Here is a 16385-nt window from a genome sequence, read left to right as displayed (position 1 = left end):
TCATATATTTAATTCTTAAATAATAATTATTTATTTTTTCTTTTTTTCTTTTTTTTTATTTAATACAGTTGGCTGTCAGTAAGAAAGTAAATGGACCCACTGCGAAGCCAGATAGCATTAAGCAATCTGATCAGTCAATACAATTCAGCTGCTTTATACAAAAAAAATGTAGGTCTTGGAAGAAAATGAAGAAACGGTTATCATTTCTTTTCTTTCTTCTTCCGAACATGCTACCAACTGGTTGTTCCTCATCTAAGAATATATGATTGACATATTCCAATACTTTTGGGCGGTTGGGAGACGTCTCCGGAATGTCAATGACGGTGACAATGACATGAGTTGTGGAGCTCAAAGAAGGCGTCCCTTTGTCAATAGCTCTTATCTGAAATAAAAGATAATAAGAAAATAGGAACCGCGAGTGGAATCAATATATTTTCTACTAATTTAGGAAATGATGATAAAAAGAACAGAGGAAAGAGGAAAAAACTGAAAGCAAGATGTTGGAAAGTTTCCAGAAACATTATTTTTCTTAACTGAACCTTCAGTTCGAACTAATTGTCGTTAGCCAGAGTATGATAAACTAATAAGAGAGGAATGGTTCCCATGGAACTCAATCCCTGTTTAACTCAATGCCCCTGCAACCCAACCCTCTTTGAACTCAACCCCCTTTTAACTCAACCTCCATGCAACTCAATACCATTTAACTCAATCCCATGCAACTGAGCCCCCATTCTTCTCAAACCCTGCAACTGGTTGGGTTAGGATGAATGGAATGAAGTAGAATAAGGTTTGATTGCAGAGGAGTTCAGTTACACGGGGTAGAGTTGCATAGGGTTGAATTGAATGGAGGTTCATTTAAACGTGGTTGACTTACACGGCTGTTGAGTTACATGGGGTGTTAAGTCAAACGAAGGTTGAGTTAAACGGATATTGAGTTAAACGGATATTGAGTTAAACGGAGATTGAGTTACACGCACATAGAGAAGAATCTTTGGTACTTCAGCATGAGCTTAATACGAGTTCAGACTATGAGTACCAGTAGCAGTGCAGTGTTGTGCAGCAACACTGCCATTGCAGAACTTGAAACGCTCAAAACAAGCTTAAATTAAACTTTAAAAAAATCTGGAGTTCATTAAAAGTTCTAATTTTATTTGGATGATATCAAAATTTTTTGAAATTTGGCACTTTTTTTAATAGACTAGTGTGTTTTTAAATTTTCTATTAATTATAAGACAGTTAGGGTAAATTTAGCAAATAGGACAAATGCTAGTTCATTTTTTTAGAACGACGAATATCTATTCTGTCTTTTTGGCAAAAGTGGTTCTTCTTTTTTTGGTGAAATGAAAGGGGAAAAAATATAAATAATATTTAATAACAATTATATAAATAATTAGTTAAAAATATAAATTATTTAAAATTAAACAGTTTTATTATATCTATAATTGTGATTATAAAAATTATATGAATTATATAAATATATAATATAAATTATATAGCTATAAAAATTATATAAAAAAGTTCGGTGAAAAGTAAGGGAAAAAAATAATATTTTTAATTAAATTTCCACCATTAATTTTATTATTTCTTTTCGCTTCCTCTGGTTTAGATATTCGGGGTTCTTCGGGGCCCATTTAAGTTTTCAATCTTAAAAATATTCCACAATTTATCTTCTCCTTTTTTGAACTAAATTTAGCGCTCATATGCTACTTCTGATCAGGGCTGCCATATGAAAATTCTTTCCGCTAAAATCAAATATTTAGTAAGTTTTAATTTTAGTCTTAGACGTATTGACAATCTCGAAATCATAAATTAAGTAAATAAGTGATGAACGTCACATTAATATAATGAAGAACGTGAAGATACGTTTGAGGGATCATATAAAAAAATGAACACTCCAACCCTGCTAATGATATAACCGTACCTTTAATATTCAATATATACTATGAAAAAAAAATAATAAAATGGAGGAACGGAGAGAAAAAACTAAGAGGAGATAAACAGTAATAAGAGGAAAAGAGAAGCTAAAAGAAAACTGTATACATGGTTAAGTCACCTACATGGTCAAGTCACACATGAAAAACAAAACCATCCGTAACGTTAAACGTTGAATTTTGCTGAGGATAGGCTGGAGTGATTAGAGGCATGACGTGACTCCTATCTCTTGGGTTAACCTGGGAAAGATAACTCATATTAAGGAGGCTTCAAAGCATAGTTTTAGGTTATTTCTCTCATGAGATTTTGGCGAAATTTCGCATCTTAATTCAATCCAATCATTTTCGACTCCTAAAAAGAACACTAGAACTTTTAATTTCTAATTGAATGAGCCCTTTTCCAAGTTTCTACGGCCATCCCTTAAGAGAGGCCCAGAAAAAAAGAAAACATACAGTGGCCTCATCATTCTTTACAAAGCAAGACCACGTAGTTGCAACTTGATAGCACTAAATAATGTTGCTGGTTTAAAACAACATGAAAAACGTACGTTTATTATTTTTGAACTCCAAAACCCCAAATGCTATTTTTATATAAAACTTTATCAACACTGTATAATCCTTTCTACTTCTTTCCTTTAAAATAAAACAATTCGTTTTAAATTAAAAATTTGTAGATGTTCTGGAAGACCAATGCTTTTTCCTATAAAAGACAATATTTTATTCCTAAAAGGAATAAAAAAAAAACAATTCTTTTTAATTCATCGCTTTCTAAGGTAGTAGAATGGCTCTCAGAATAAAAAGTATTTTCCTCCGTTTTTTTTATAACTTACCCCTCACCCCTATATATGTTTTCCTTTCCTCACACTACTTCATGTAAGATTTTCGATAATATAAAATAAAACTAACAAGTCACATTATACGGAGGATTAATCATATTCTGAAAATATAGAAAATATACAGCATATGCCAGGGAACTTTACCATTTAAACCGACACAATTCGCTAGCCCTGAGGTTAAGATATTTATCCAATTTAACTAGAATCTCAGAAAAATCTGAAGTTCTTCGAATGCTTTAATTTGTCTGAGATACATCCACGTCTTTGGTCCTGAGGAAAGAAGGGGCCACAATTAAATTAGCGTCTGGGGGAGGGATCCATTTTAAGTTACTTGAAGACATTGCAATACAAATTGGAAAGTGAATCAATACTCTAAGTTGTATTTTGGAAAATGGGGCTCGTACAAATGAATTACTACTACTACTACTACTAAAAAAAAAAAAAAAAAAAAAACTGACTTCCATTAGAAGAGGAAAAAAAGGAATAGAAAATTGTGTTGCTATAATTACGTAGCTATTTAATGCTGATGGTATTAAGTTTCATCAAATTGCAGTCACTACCAGTCAAATTGGGGTTGTGAGTGAATGCTTGAAGCAGTAATCACAGTGTAGTTTTGCGATGCATAAAATACTTAAGCCCCGTTTTCATTTGACGGTTTTACTGACAATCTGCAAAGCAAATTGACGAATGAAACTGCAAGAAACTGTTTTTTCAACACGAGACGGAAACGGGATTTCAAGTGGCTGATTCATTTAATGTTTTGTCCATGAAACACTAGCCGAAACCCAGGCTAAAGCCTGAAACCAAAAGTCTATTTTGTCTTGAAATTAACATTAGTAACTCCAATAGGTACTGGAGGATTATACTGCTAAAGAAGTCAAGTTTGGTTAATGCTAACGAAATAAAATAAAATAGGATGAATATATAATAGTTTATAAACAAATTTGGGCTATACATTTACACAAGGGAGGGGGGGGGGGTAAAGCATATCATATATTAAATAGGTAACCTAACCAGAGACAGATACCCGGTTATAATGGTCTATGAAGAAAATTATAAAAATTACATAGGCCTAAATGGCAAATCCCAAATTGTAATTTTAACATTCATATTAGATCACCCGTTTCACTCAATTCCACTCTAGCAGCAGTTTTAGTACCGGGTATCTGTCCCGGTAGCTGTAGCATCTCCCGTTTGACATTCCATATACAGAATATAGAAGTGTCCGTTTAATTCACTAGTACCCTCGAATAAAATAGACAAGGAGTTACATCATTGTTTCAAACTATCAGACCATGTTTACTTGCAGTGTCACCACCTGAATGAACCTGAATACGAAAGACTGGATGGGAGATGGGACTGGATATGAATCAGTTTCTTTCATCAAACAGTTCGTGGTAACGAACTGTGACTAAGGAGCAGTGGTATGGAGCGACCCCGCTCAATAGTAACCGAAACTCTAAAAACGGAATTTTGATACCAATAGATATACCCAAAGAATTGATCTTTTATGGTGATTTAGAATAAATAAGTTCCATTAAGTTTAGTTTAACCCATCAAAGGTTATGAACCTGAGAAAAATTGCCTGATTTTCAAACAAAGGGATAAACAACCCCTAAAAGTCACATAATCTTAATGAAAATCACACGATAATATTCAGCGCATCATATAACACTACTCCAAAGGTTTTAAGCTGCTTTCTGCAAAAATGTGGAGTTTTGTATTTTTTGCAAGAAGAAAGATCACGGAGCCGTGTTTTTTTACTTTTTTCCCCAGGGGTGATCGTATTGACCCAGTGGGCCTAGAAAATCGGGAGACGGCTCATTCTAACAGAAATTAAAAGTTCTATTGCTCTTTTCAAGTAACCAAAAATTGGAGGGTAACTAGGCCCCCTCCCACGACACTTTTCCCAAAATCGTCGGATAAACACTTCGAGATAGCTATTTTGTTCGGCATAATTGAAAGGCCCAATAACTAGGTCTTTGGGGATAACATGACCCCCCAGAGCTCCAGGGGAAAGGTCTTCAAGTTATAAAGTTTGCCCATTGTTTATGTATAGTATTTGTTATTGGGAAGTATACATACACTTTTCTTCTGGGGAGGAGAAGACGAATTTTCTACTGGAGGGATTTTGCACGGGGAGAATTTTCCATGGAGATGGAAGTTCCCAGGGGGTGAGCTTTTCAGGAGAAATTTTATACTGGGGAATTCGCCAGAATTCCAATAGGAGTTAAGGGTAATTGTCCGGGGTAAATTGTCACCGGGATTGAGCTGTCCAGAGGATATCTCCGTAGGGAGGGAGATTTTTCCACCAGATTTCCTGGCGTTACTTAAGAAACGATCAGAAATTAAGTAAAAAAAAACAACTACAAGATTTTTCAACTCAAAGTAAGGAGCAACATTAAAACTTGAAATGAACAGAAATTATTACATATATGAGGGGGGTTACGCAAGTATAGCGGGTCTGCATACCTAATATGTTAGGTACAATTATTCAGCATATTATGTAGTAAGAACTGTTTTCTAGCTTCATACTGTCCAAATACTTTACCCCCCCCCCCCGCCCAATATGCAAATATATAACCCAAATTATATATTTTCCATGAATTCTGTCACTTCTTTAATACGTCAATGAATGAACTCAAAGTAGGGAGTAACATTAAAACTTGAAATGAACAGAAATTATTACATATATGAGAAGGGTTATGCAAGTATAGCGGATCTGCATGCCTAATATGTTATGTACAATTATTCGGCATGTTATGTAGTAAGAATTGTTATCTAGCTTCACACTGCCCAAATACTTTACCCCCCCCCCCTAATATGCAAATATGTAGCCCAAATTATATATTTTCCATAGATGCTGCATATATATATATATATATATATATATATATATATATATATATATATATATATATATATATATATATATATATATATATATATATATATATATATATATATATATATATATATATATATATATATATATATATATATATATATATATATATATATATATATATATATATATATATATATATATATATATATATATATATATATATATATATATATATATGTGCATATTATCACCAAATCATTACCTTAAGCACAGTAATACGTTTTGCCAGTGATTTTCTTTTGTTATTGTGTGTTGAATCAGCCAAATTTGATTTATTGTCCTCCAGTTCAGTTACCTCAAAGACCATTTACACTAAGATTTAGGTAACATCAAGATTAAAACCAGTACCGAACCCAGCCAGGTTAGGTTAAATTCCAAAGGTGGCTAGAGCCAGCACTGAAAATTAATTTATTTTGACCTTTTGAATTAGGCAAAGACTACCTAACTAGGCACCCACATTATTAATCCTTAGTTGCAAAAAAAAAAGAAAACCTGAAAAGGAATAAAAGCATACCATAGACACTTTCTATCTGAACAAGTCAGAGCTAGCCAATCAGATATCAACCGCAAATTTGATTGTGAAGGCGATAAATATTTCAAGCTGTACTTGGAGAATGGTTTGGGAGTAAAAACTAGAAGCTCAAACAAAAAATGAACCTCCATTCAATTCAACCCTATGCAACTCTACCCCGTGTAACTGAACTCCTCTGCAATCAAACCTTATTCTACTTCATTCCATTCATCCTAACCCAGCCAGTTGCAGGGTTTGAGAAGAATGGGGGCTCAGTTGCATGGGATTGAGTTAAATGGTATTGAGTTGCATGAAGGTTGAGTTAAAAGGGGGTTGAGTTCAAAGAGGGTTGGGTTGCAGGGGCATTGAGTTAAACAGGGATTGAGTTCCATGGGAACCATTCCTCTCTTATTAGTTTATCATACTCTGGCTAACGACAATTAGTTCGAACTGAAGGTTCAGTTAAGAAAAATAATGTTTCTGGAAACTTTCCAACATCTTGCTTTCAGTTTTTTCCTCTGTTCTTTTTATCATCATTTCCTAAATTAGGAAAGTGAATTGGAAGTTGGTTTTGTTGTTTCTAAGTCGTCAGTCAGTGAGGCACTCTCGAAACTGAAGAAGAAGTTGTCGAGGGGGATAGATAACCTGTGCGGATTGCATGTGCAAGCGGGAAGTCAGAACCTTGTCGAGCACCTTTGTCTCCTGTACCAAATGATTTTTAATGCTGGGGTTGTTCCAGACCTATACTGCACTGGGGTAATTACTCCTGCATTAAAGAAGGGAAAAGACGGGGGGCAGTGTTCTTCTTACCGCCCGATAACTGTCGCGCCTATACTGTGCAAGTTATTTGAATTGCTTGTTGTAAATAGGCTTAGTGCTATATTTAACACGCCGGATAAACAATTTGTTTTCAAGAAAAAAATGAGTAGAGAACACGCGCATTATTTGATTGCTAATTTGTTGATTGACGCCGATTATTCAAATGAGACTTTGTATTTTGCCGGTCATGATGTCAACCGCGCGATTGACTCCGGTTTGCACTCTCAGATATTGTTGTCGGCCTGGAAACGTGGCGTGGATAAGTCTATTATACGCGGACTGAGGACTATGTATAGTAATTTAAAAGCGCGTGTAAATGTACCTTGTTTTAATGCTTTAACCCTATCTTCTAGTCTTATACCCGTAGTGAAGGGAATACGCCAAGGAGCACTTACTTCACCACCGCTTTTCAATAATAGTATTATTTCATCGCAAGAACCGGTTCAGTCTACATGTATCTTTAGAGGTCTCAATGTTTCGCTGATTGATTATGCCGACGACATTTTGAACGGAAGTAGAACACTTATAGGCATCGAAGAGACTCTCCGTGTTTTGAGTAAGGAGTATGGTAACATAGGTCTTTCTTTCAATCCCCAGAAGAGTGAAGTTCTCGTATTTAATAGCCGCGTTAAAGATAGTGTACCAGTTGATGTTATTTTCGGTATTTATACGATTAAGTCTTCGTCTAAGATTATGTACCTCGGCCTTCCAATTTGTAGCGATCTTAAAGAAACCCGCGATTGCCTTGTTTCGTTGTTTGCTGTAAAGACACGCAGAGCTTATGGGATTCTCGTTTCAATGAAGTGCCACTTTAACCGTTTTCTACTTGCAAGGGTGTATAATGCTTTTGTTTTGCCACATGTGATAGCTCTATCTCCGTTTTGGAAAATATTTACTTTGTCTGATCGCCGCAATATTCGGTCTATTTTCTACAGATATGGCAAGTATCTACTTCGTCTTCCAGTTTGGATGAGGAATTCGAATATATTTCTGAAGTATGGTATAGCCAACCCGCTTATTGCTGTACTGAATCACCGTGTTCGATTTGCAAAGGCGTTTGAACCAAGCCTCTCTTCATTATATGTTGCGATAACTTAAATTTGTTTTTTTTTTTTTTTGTTTGTCGTAGGTTTGTTCTTAATCTTGTTTTTCTGTAGTTGAGTTTTCTTTGGATATTTTGTTGTTATTTGATGTTACTTTTGTTTCTTTTCTTGTACTTCATTTACAACATTTTGTATGTTCAATAAAGGGTAATAAAATCATGATAATAATAATAATAAAAAGTTCATGACTGTATTTGAATGATGTTACATGTATGTATTATTTTTTTTTTACCTGTTTCACCCCACGTCAACCGTTTGGTTTTGGGTGAGTCATATTGATTTTTGTTTTTAAACTTTTTGTTAATTAAATATATCATTATCACTATCCTGTTATTCTACTGTCATCTAACCGCAGATTTTGCTGTGCATTATTTCGCTTGCGATTCGTTGATTCTCGCTGTCGCTTGTCTTCTAACCGCAGATTTCGGCGTGCATTCTCCTAAGTTATTCTGACTTGTGCAAGTTCATCCTTTGACAGCGTCCTTGTTTTTCTCATAGTGTTCTTTCCCTCACATATTCAGCATATTAATTCAAAACTGATTACAAGGATGACAATTTTACAAGAAATTTTTTTTTGTAAAAATATTTTCTTTCTATTTCTTTTTGTTTTATTTGATTGAAGCTCTATAAGTTTATTTCAGAACCATCAACTGAAAAACAACTCTTTCGCACTTCCTCCCAAGTTACTCTGATTTATGCACTTTATTTTTCACACAAATTTCGTCACAAAAAAGTCACTTATTTGAAAAAAATATTTTTTCAAAATTAAGGCTTTAAACGAATTTTACCAAATTCGTGACCTATCTAGATTGTTTTTTAAGGTGATATGAATATACATATATATGTGAAATATACATATATGGTGTATAGATCGATGCTACCTAGCTTTTTAATCTATGCTATGGTTGAGCTTATGAACTTAATGATTGTATACTGCATCTTTTTATAGCTGACCATTCTCAAGATAATATCCCCCCCAACTGTCTGGAAGTACAGGATATACTTGGTGAGGGTGAATTCGCCTTTGTTTATAGAGGGATATACCGGCCAGGAAATGGTAAAAAGGTAAGTTGACCTTAAATGCCTAATTTTTTGCACGCCCCTCCTTTCATCTTACCTTGTTGACAGAAGGCTTACAAAAAAAAACTGAGAGATAAAAGAATTAATAGTTTTTGTTTTCTGTTTTCGGTTCAAGTCACGGATATATTTTGTTACGATTGTGTACACCCAAAAGTATGTTGTTTGTTTTAAGATTTAATTATCATAAAAATGGGGAGATTACTCCCTGCACAGGAGGTAGGGCCAAAGGAATACTACTATTTTCCGAACTAAAAGCCAGCAGTTAAAAACTGTTGCTAGGAGGGGGGGCTATAGAAACTTAATTTATAGGCTTAATTGTTTATCACGGGGGGGGGGATGCACTTTAGCAACTGGTAACCATTATGTACGGAGGTGAAATGGGTAATGGTGGCAGGTATTGGTAACGAACATTTATTCCAATGATATGCTGGTTTGGCTGTAAATGATTTATCTTTAGGGAGGAGGGTAATTCTAAACTACAGTTTCCAGGTAGATGTTTGAAAAAAGGGACAAGCTGGGAGCCTCCCTGTTAGTGAAGGAGGGTAAAATGAGGAATACTGGAGTGGACCAAATTGAAGAGGAAGAGGAACCCAGTTCTGATTAGAAATGGGAGGAGTTGATACTTAGGGCATGTTGCTCAGCTTACGGTTGGGAGGGAACTTGACTGTTGGTGGAATGGCACCGGACAGGGGCCGGGGAGTGGGGCCAAGAGTGCTTTCTGTATTGCCTGAAAAAAGTTTGGGTTTTAAAGATAACCACCTCTCTTGCCGATATATGAGCGAAATTGTGCGATATTTCAGCACATGAAAAAAGAACAAACGTTGACATGATCAAAACTGCACTTTTCAGTCCTTTATATGCCCAAAGTAAAATTACAACGTGTATGCAAAGACTTGCGCTGTTTACGAAACTTGGAAATCCACGATTAAAATAGCTAACCTAACCTAACATCTTCTTTTCTTTTCACTTTATTCACAAGTTTCCTCAGTTCTTGTCTTTCACAAGTATTCAAGAATAATATACACGTGACCATCCGCTGATGATTTATGAGCGAACTTGGTAATCACTGCAGCATTCGTGTCATTATTAGCTGGCGACTAATGGTTAAATACGGATCTCATTGTATAGCATTCACGTCGTTTTGTAGAAAAGAAACCCCGTCTATAGAATACTGCAGAAAACCTGATCTTCATCAAGATGGGAGAAGGGGGGCGGCTCAAAATTTTAGGGAGTTAGACTATGCCGAATTGATGAGATATCTTAGAATTTGTATTCTCTTGTATTTTCACCGTCTTTGGAGAGAAAAATGATGTTTTGAGGCGCAAAATGAGAGAAAACGGCCATTTGCTGCGGTAGGAGCTTTTGTGTAATTTAAAAAGTGCTGAATATTGCGATTATAATCAAATGAGCCCTCTCCCAATATTCTAAGATCACTGGTTTGACACTATCAACCTTGGCAAAAAAAGAAAGCATTCGGATCAGTGCTAACAATGCAACAAAGTGATTCTCCTTGTTGTTCAAGGTGGAGGACTGTGATTACCGTGTGCATGGTTTTAAACTATGATCATTCCAGTGGTACTTTCTAACTTCAATCAGCCCTCATGTTTAACGGATTTCAAACTGTTTTTAAAAATTCCCATTGATTTGTTTCTGTATTAAACTTTTACTATTAGTATTAACCGAAATAACTTATCCTTCGTGAATCACCTTCAAATAACAATTTTTTTCTCACTTGACAGTTATTTTCGAAACGTGATTTTAGGTTTTTGGTTACCGTGGGCTATCGCTGCAACAACGACTGCTGGGTTTTGATAATAATTTGGACGACCATATTTATTTATATGTTCAATGAAATTTGTTGAATGAAAGGTAGTTTAGTAGAATATGCAATCCGCACAGGTTATCTATCCCCCTCGACAACTTCTTCTTCAGTTTCGAGAGTGCCTCACTGACTGACGACTTAGAAACAACAAAACCAACTTCCAATTCACTTTCCTAATTTAGGAAATGATGATAAAAAGAACAGAGGAAAGAGGAAAAAACTGAAAGCAAGATGTTGGAAAGTTTCCAGAAACATTATTTTTCTTAACTGAACCTTCAGTTCGAACTAATTGTCGTTAGCCAGAGTATGATAAACTAATAAGAGAGGAATGGTTCCCATGGAACTCAATCCCTGTTTAACTCAATGCCCCTGCAACCCAACCCTCTTTGAACTCAACCCCTTTTAACTCAACCTCCATGCAACTCAATACCATTTAACTCAATCCCATGCAACTGAGCCCCCATTCTTCTCAAACCCTGCAACTGGTTGGGTTAGGATGAATGGAATGAAGTAGAATAAGGTTTGATTGCAGAGGAGTTCAGTTACACGGGGTAGAGTTGCATAGGGTTGAATTGAATGGAGGTTCATTTTTTGTTTGAGCTTCTAGTTTTTACTCCCAACCCATTCTCCAAGTACAGCTTGAAATATTTATCGCCTTCACAATCAAATTTGCGGTTGATATCTGATTGGCTAGCTCTGACTTGTTCAGATAGAAAGTGTCTATGGTATGCTTTTATTCCTTTTCAGGTTTTCTTTTTTTTTTGCAACTAAGGATTAATAATGTGGGTGCCTAGTTAGGTAGTCTTTGCCCTAATTCAAATGGTCAAAATAAATTAATTTTCAGTGCTGGCTCTAGCCACCTTTGGAATTTAACCTAACCTGGCTGGGTTCGGTACTGGTTTTAATCTTGATGTTACCAAAATCTTAGTGTAAATGGTCTTTGAGGTAACTGAACTGGGGGACAATAAATCAAATTTGGCTGATTCAACACACAATAACAAAAGAAAATCACTGGCAAAACGTATTACTGTGCTTAAGGTAAGGATTTGGTGATAATATGCACATATATATATATATATATATATATATATATATATATATATATATATATATATATATATATATATATGCAGAATCTATGGAAAATATATAATTTGGGCTACATATTTGCATATTAGGGGGGGGGGGTAAAGTATTTGGGCAGTGTGAAGCTAGATAACAATTCTTACTACATAACATGCCGAATAATTGTACATAACATATTAGGCATGCAGATCCGCTATACTTGCATAACCCTTCTCATATATGTAATAATTTCTGTTCATTTCAAGTTTTAATGTTACTCCCTACTTTGAGTTCATTCATTGACGTATTAAAGAAGTGACAGAATTCATGGAAAATATATAATTTGGGCTATATATTTGCATATTGGGCGGGGGGGGGTAAAGTATTTGGACAGTCTGAAGCTAGAAAACAGTTCTTACTACATAATATGCTGAATAATTGTACCTAACATATTAGGTATGCAGACCCGCTATACTTGCGTAACCCCCCTCATATATGTAATAATTTCTGTTCATTTCAAGTTTTAATGTTGCTCCTTAGTTTGAGTTGAAAAATCTTGTAGTTGTTTTTGTTTACTTTATTTCTGATCGTTTCTTAAGTAACGCCAGGAAATCTGGTGGAAAAATCTCCCTCCCTACGGAGATATCCTCTGGACAGCTCAATCCCGGTGACAATTTACCCCGGACAATTACCCTTAACTCCTATTGAAATTCTGGCGAATTCCCCAGTATAAAATTTCTCCTGAAAAGCTCACCCCCTGGGAACTTCCATCTCCATGGAAAATTCTCCACGTGCAAAATCCCTCCAGCAGAAAATTCGTCTTCTCCTCCCCAGAAGAAAAGTGTATGTATACTTCCCAATAACAAATACTATACATAAACAATGGGCAAACTTTATAACTTGAAGACCTTTCCCCTGGAGCTCTGGGGGGTCATGTTATCCCCAAAGACCTAGTTATTGGGCCTTTCAATTATGTAATTTAACCTAGCCTAACTCTGCCTAACCTAGCCGAACTTAACCTAACATAACCTTCGTACTCAGAGGCACACAAGGCTTGAGAGGTGAGCAGCATTAAATCAAACGTTGTTTGAAGTATCTGAAGAGAAAGCACATTTTTTCCAGTATGTAAGAAACAACGTCCATCATGATTTTCCCCTTTTTATGAGAATTTTGCTGTCGACAAGTCTTTCTCTGGTCTCTAAAAAGGTCACCGGGTGGGGTAGCTTGAAGGGAAGCTTTCTCTGCTTGCTTCGCTGCAGCTTCTGCCTTCTTTCTCTCCTTCTCTTGTCGTTTCTTTTCTTCTTCTGCCCTTTTAAAATCTCTTTCTTTTAATAGAACTGTAGCTGATTCTTTTTGAATAATGAATTTTCCTTCTTCTGTCTTCCAGTCGAACTCCTAGTTTTGGTAAGATGTCATCACGGACTTTATCACAAAGATCGAGAAGATCATGATTAAATTGTTTGGCAGATTTCCCAACATGTTCCCGAAACTGTGTGAAAGCTTCCAAGTCCGGGTGGATTTTCAGGCCATGATTGTCAAACGGAGAAGACTGCCTTGGCTTGGTCATGTCCTTAGAAGACCCAATGACCGCATCATAAAGCAACTGCTTCTAGCTGTCCCATTGCCTGATTGGCGTAGGCGACCTGGCGGACAATTGAAAAATTGGTGGGCAACTGTCAAAAACGACCTCGACCCCATTGGTGGATTTCGGAAGTTTGGCAGAAAGTGGGTGAGCTACAGGCTCCGGTTTGCTGAAAAGCTGGCACAAGATTGCAACAAATGGGAGTCAATCATACGCAGTCTTCTAGATGCCGGGTCAGGCGTCCGCGTCTGGTCCCACAACAAGTACAAGTGGTAAAAGTAACCTTCGAAGTAGCAAGACTAGTTTCGAAAACCAGCCTCTTTCTTTTCCCATGTGCACTGCTGGTTCAACCTTTGAAGTCTGCTGATTTTTTTTTGAAATTTGTTTAAATATCTGATGATCTTTTTTTTTTAGCCCCCGCCGTTGAGTTTCCTCTTCTTCCAGAACAGCGTGTTGCCACGTTCTCTTTTTGTCGTCAACATTCAACTGATCAAGAATGTTTTTTGAGATTGAAGGTATTATTGGGCTTAAGAGAATTGCGGAGATTCGGCAAGTCTCAAGACATATTGAGAGTATGTTTTCTTTTTTGGTCCCCTCCATGGTCCAAGGCCTTTGAGACGTGATAATCGTGTCGGCACTTTTTATAGCGCAGAGGATTGCGTTAATACCTTCTTGGAATTTGAACTGGTCAAATTCTTTTGAGACACGCAATTTCAGATTTTGTAAATTCTCTATGGAATCTTGCAAATAGGCAATTCCATACAGCTTCTTCAGGTTGAACGATGGTACTTCTTGAAAACCATTCAGTTTTGTACTTGTGCAACGAGAAAATAGGTTGCAAATTTTATTAACAACCTCCGCGTTGTAGAGGTCTATTAACCTTTCATATTGAAAGTGGTTGTCCCCGTTTTCCTTGCTTTTGAGCAACATATATCGCAGTGAACTTGAGCAAACGACTATAGAGTCAGCTGGAAGACCAACTATGCCTTTCAACTTCAGGAAGCAGCCATTATTATGTTTAGTGCTTTGTAGGGTCACTGAATTACCCTTGGACTTGGACATTCTGGTCCATGTTTTCTTTTCCTTTTTTTTGGATTCTTTTTTATTGGGATCCAAATCTTCGACCAGCCAATGACCATGTACAAAAATTTGTTTTGGCAGGTCTAGTCCCAAAGCCAATAGAATGGCGGGCCACAAGATAGCGTGGAATTTTAGGATATCTTTGCCTATAACCTGAATATCAGGTGGCCAAGCATAAGGTTCCTTAGGGTATCCTGTTCCAGTCAAATAACTACACAAGGCATCAAACCACACATGTATAGTTTGAGTGGGGTCACCTGGAACTGGGATACCCCAATTGCAATTTTTTGTTAACCGAGATATTGACCACAGGTCAAAATAATCCTTTTCCAGGTCTTTTTCAATTTGTTTTCTATATGACATACTTGTGTTCTCCGGTTTTTCTGGCTTGATTGGAGAGTTCAACTTGAGCCAGTTTTTAATTCTTTCTTTTAATGTAACTCCATTCTTCAAAGCCAAAAGACAGAATACGTAATTTTCCTCCTCAAAAGCCTCAACAGGTCGTCTGGAGATATTGTTCACTCTTTTTTTATTTTCCCACATTGTTTGGGCCGAACCAACTATATCTTCATCATCGAGTGAATACCACCCGGAGTATATCTGTTTTTTAATGAATCCTTCTTTGGATAATTTCGTCCATATTTGCTGGACACCATGGCTGTGCCTCTCATCTGTCGTTCGAATAAAAATTTCTGGACTGCATTCACAGGATTTTATAACATTATAAAAGCAGGCGGATACTATATTAACTTGCTCCTCAGGAGTACGATCATTTTTCCTCGCTGCATTTTGTATTTTTGAACCGTGTTCATCGGTTCCAGTCAACAATATAGAATTTTTATTATCTAGGTTCTTGTAACGAGCCATTGCATCGCAGATTATACTTGTATAGGCGTGGCCTATATGAGGATCTCCGTTTGCGTAGAAGATCGGCGTTGTAATTAAAAAACATTCTTTTTCTGGCAGCAATTTATCTGGAGCTGGTGCTGGACTATTAATTGCCTCTGCTCTGGGTCCACTCTTCTTATTTGAAAGAAGGTCAAGATCTTCGACTTCATCGGTTTTTTTCAACAGGTATTTTCTAACGCCCCACAAAATACTCACGCCGCTCACAATTATTCCAGTTCCAATAATAACTTTTTTGAACTTGTTCATATTTAATAATATAATAATCGTCACAGTGTGATCTATCTCTTTTATTGACGCATTGACGTCATGATTTTTTTCCAGCTATGATGTTTTTGTAAAAAAAATGTTGTTACTCTATATACGCTGCTATGATTTTCCAATAGTTTGAATTGGGTTCAAAAAATAAATGACGTCACTTTGACAGTACTGTCATAACGTTTTAAAAAAAGAAGGGCATAGATCTAAGATGCTAAAATAAACCTAAAAGCTTTGTCAACAGTCCTATAATAAGCCAGTGGGTTAGTTTCATCAAAACCTTGAGGGGGAGGGTGGATAAAGTTGGAACCAATTTTCCCCAGCCAAATGAAAATGCGGTTTAAATGTATCCTTTCGGACAAGTCCCCCCCCCGTAGAAAATTGCTCCATCACACAAAATTGAGAAGCCAAAGAGAAAGGACCAAGTAGTTACCCCAGAATGTCAATCAGATGTTCTAAGGGGTAACATAAGGACCAGATATCA

General features: G+C 36.3%; 1 protein-coding gene and 1 pseudogene across 1 annotated transcript in view; one reads left to right on the top strand and one right to left on the bottom strand.

Annotated features, from left to right (window-relative positions):
• The first annotated feature begins 9057 nt into the window (after positions 1–9057).
• Positions 9058–16385, top strand: part of LOC148953799 (protein aveugle-like) — a 48198-nt gene continuing 40870 nt past the window's right edge. Inside the window, exon 1 of the mRNA XM_089086827.1 lies at positions 9058–9173. The gene's annotated coding sequence lies outside the window, so the exon portion shown is untranslated. The remainder of the gene's footprint in view (positions 9174–16385) is intronic.
• On the bottom strand, positions 13147–13642 carry LOC148953800 (uncharacterized; annotated as a pseudogene).

This window comes from Artemia sp. Qi Xiang Cuo, chromosome 3 (assembly GCF_049724085.1).
Source record: "Artemia sp. Qi Xiang Cuo chromosome 3, ASM4972408v1, whole genome shotgun sequence".
NCBI lineage: Eukaryota > Metazoa > Arthropoda > Branchiopoda > Anostraca > Artemiidae > Artemia > Artemia sp. Qi Xiang Cuo.
Note: the sequence above shows the minus strand (reverse complement) of the source record. Positions and strands in the feature narration are given on the sequence as shown.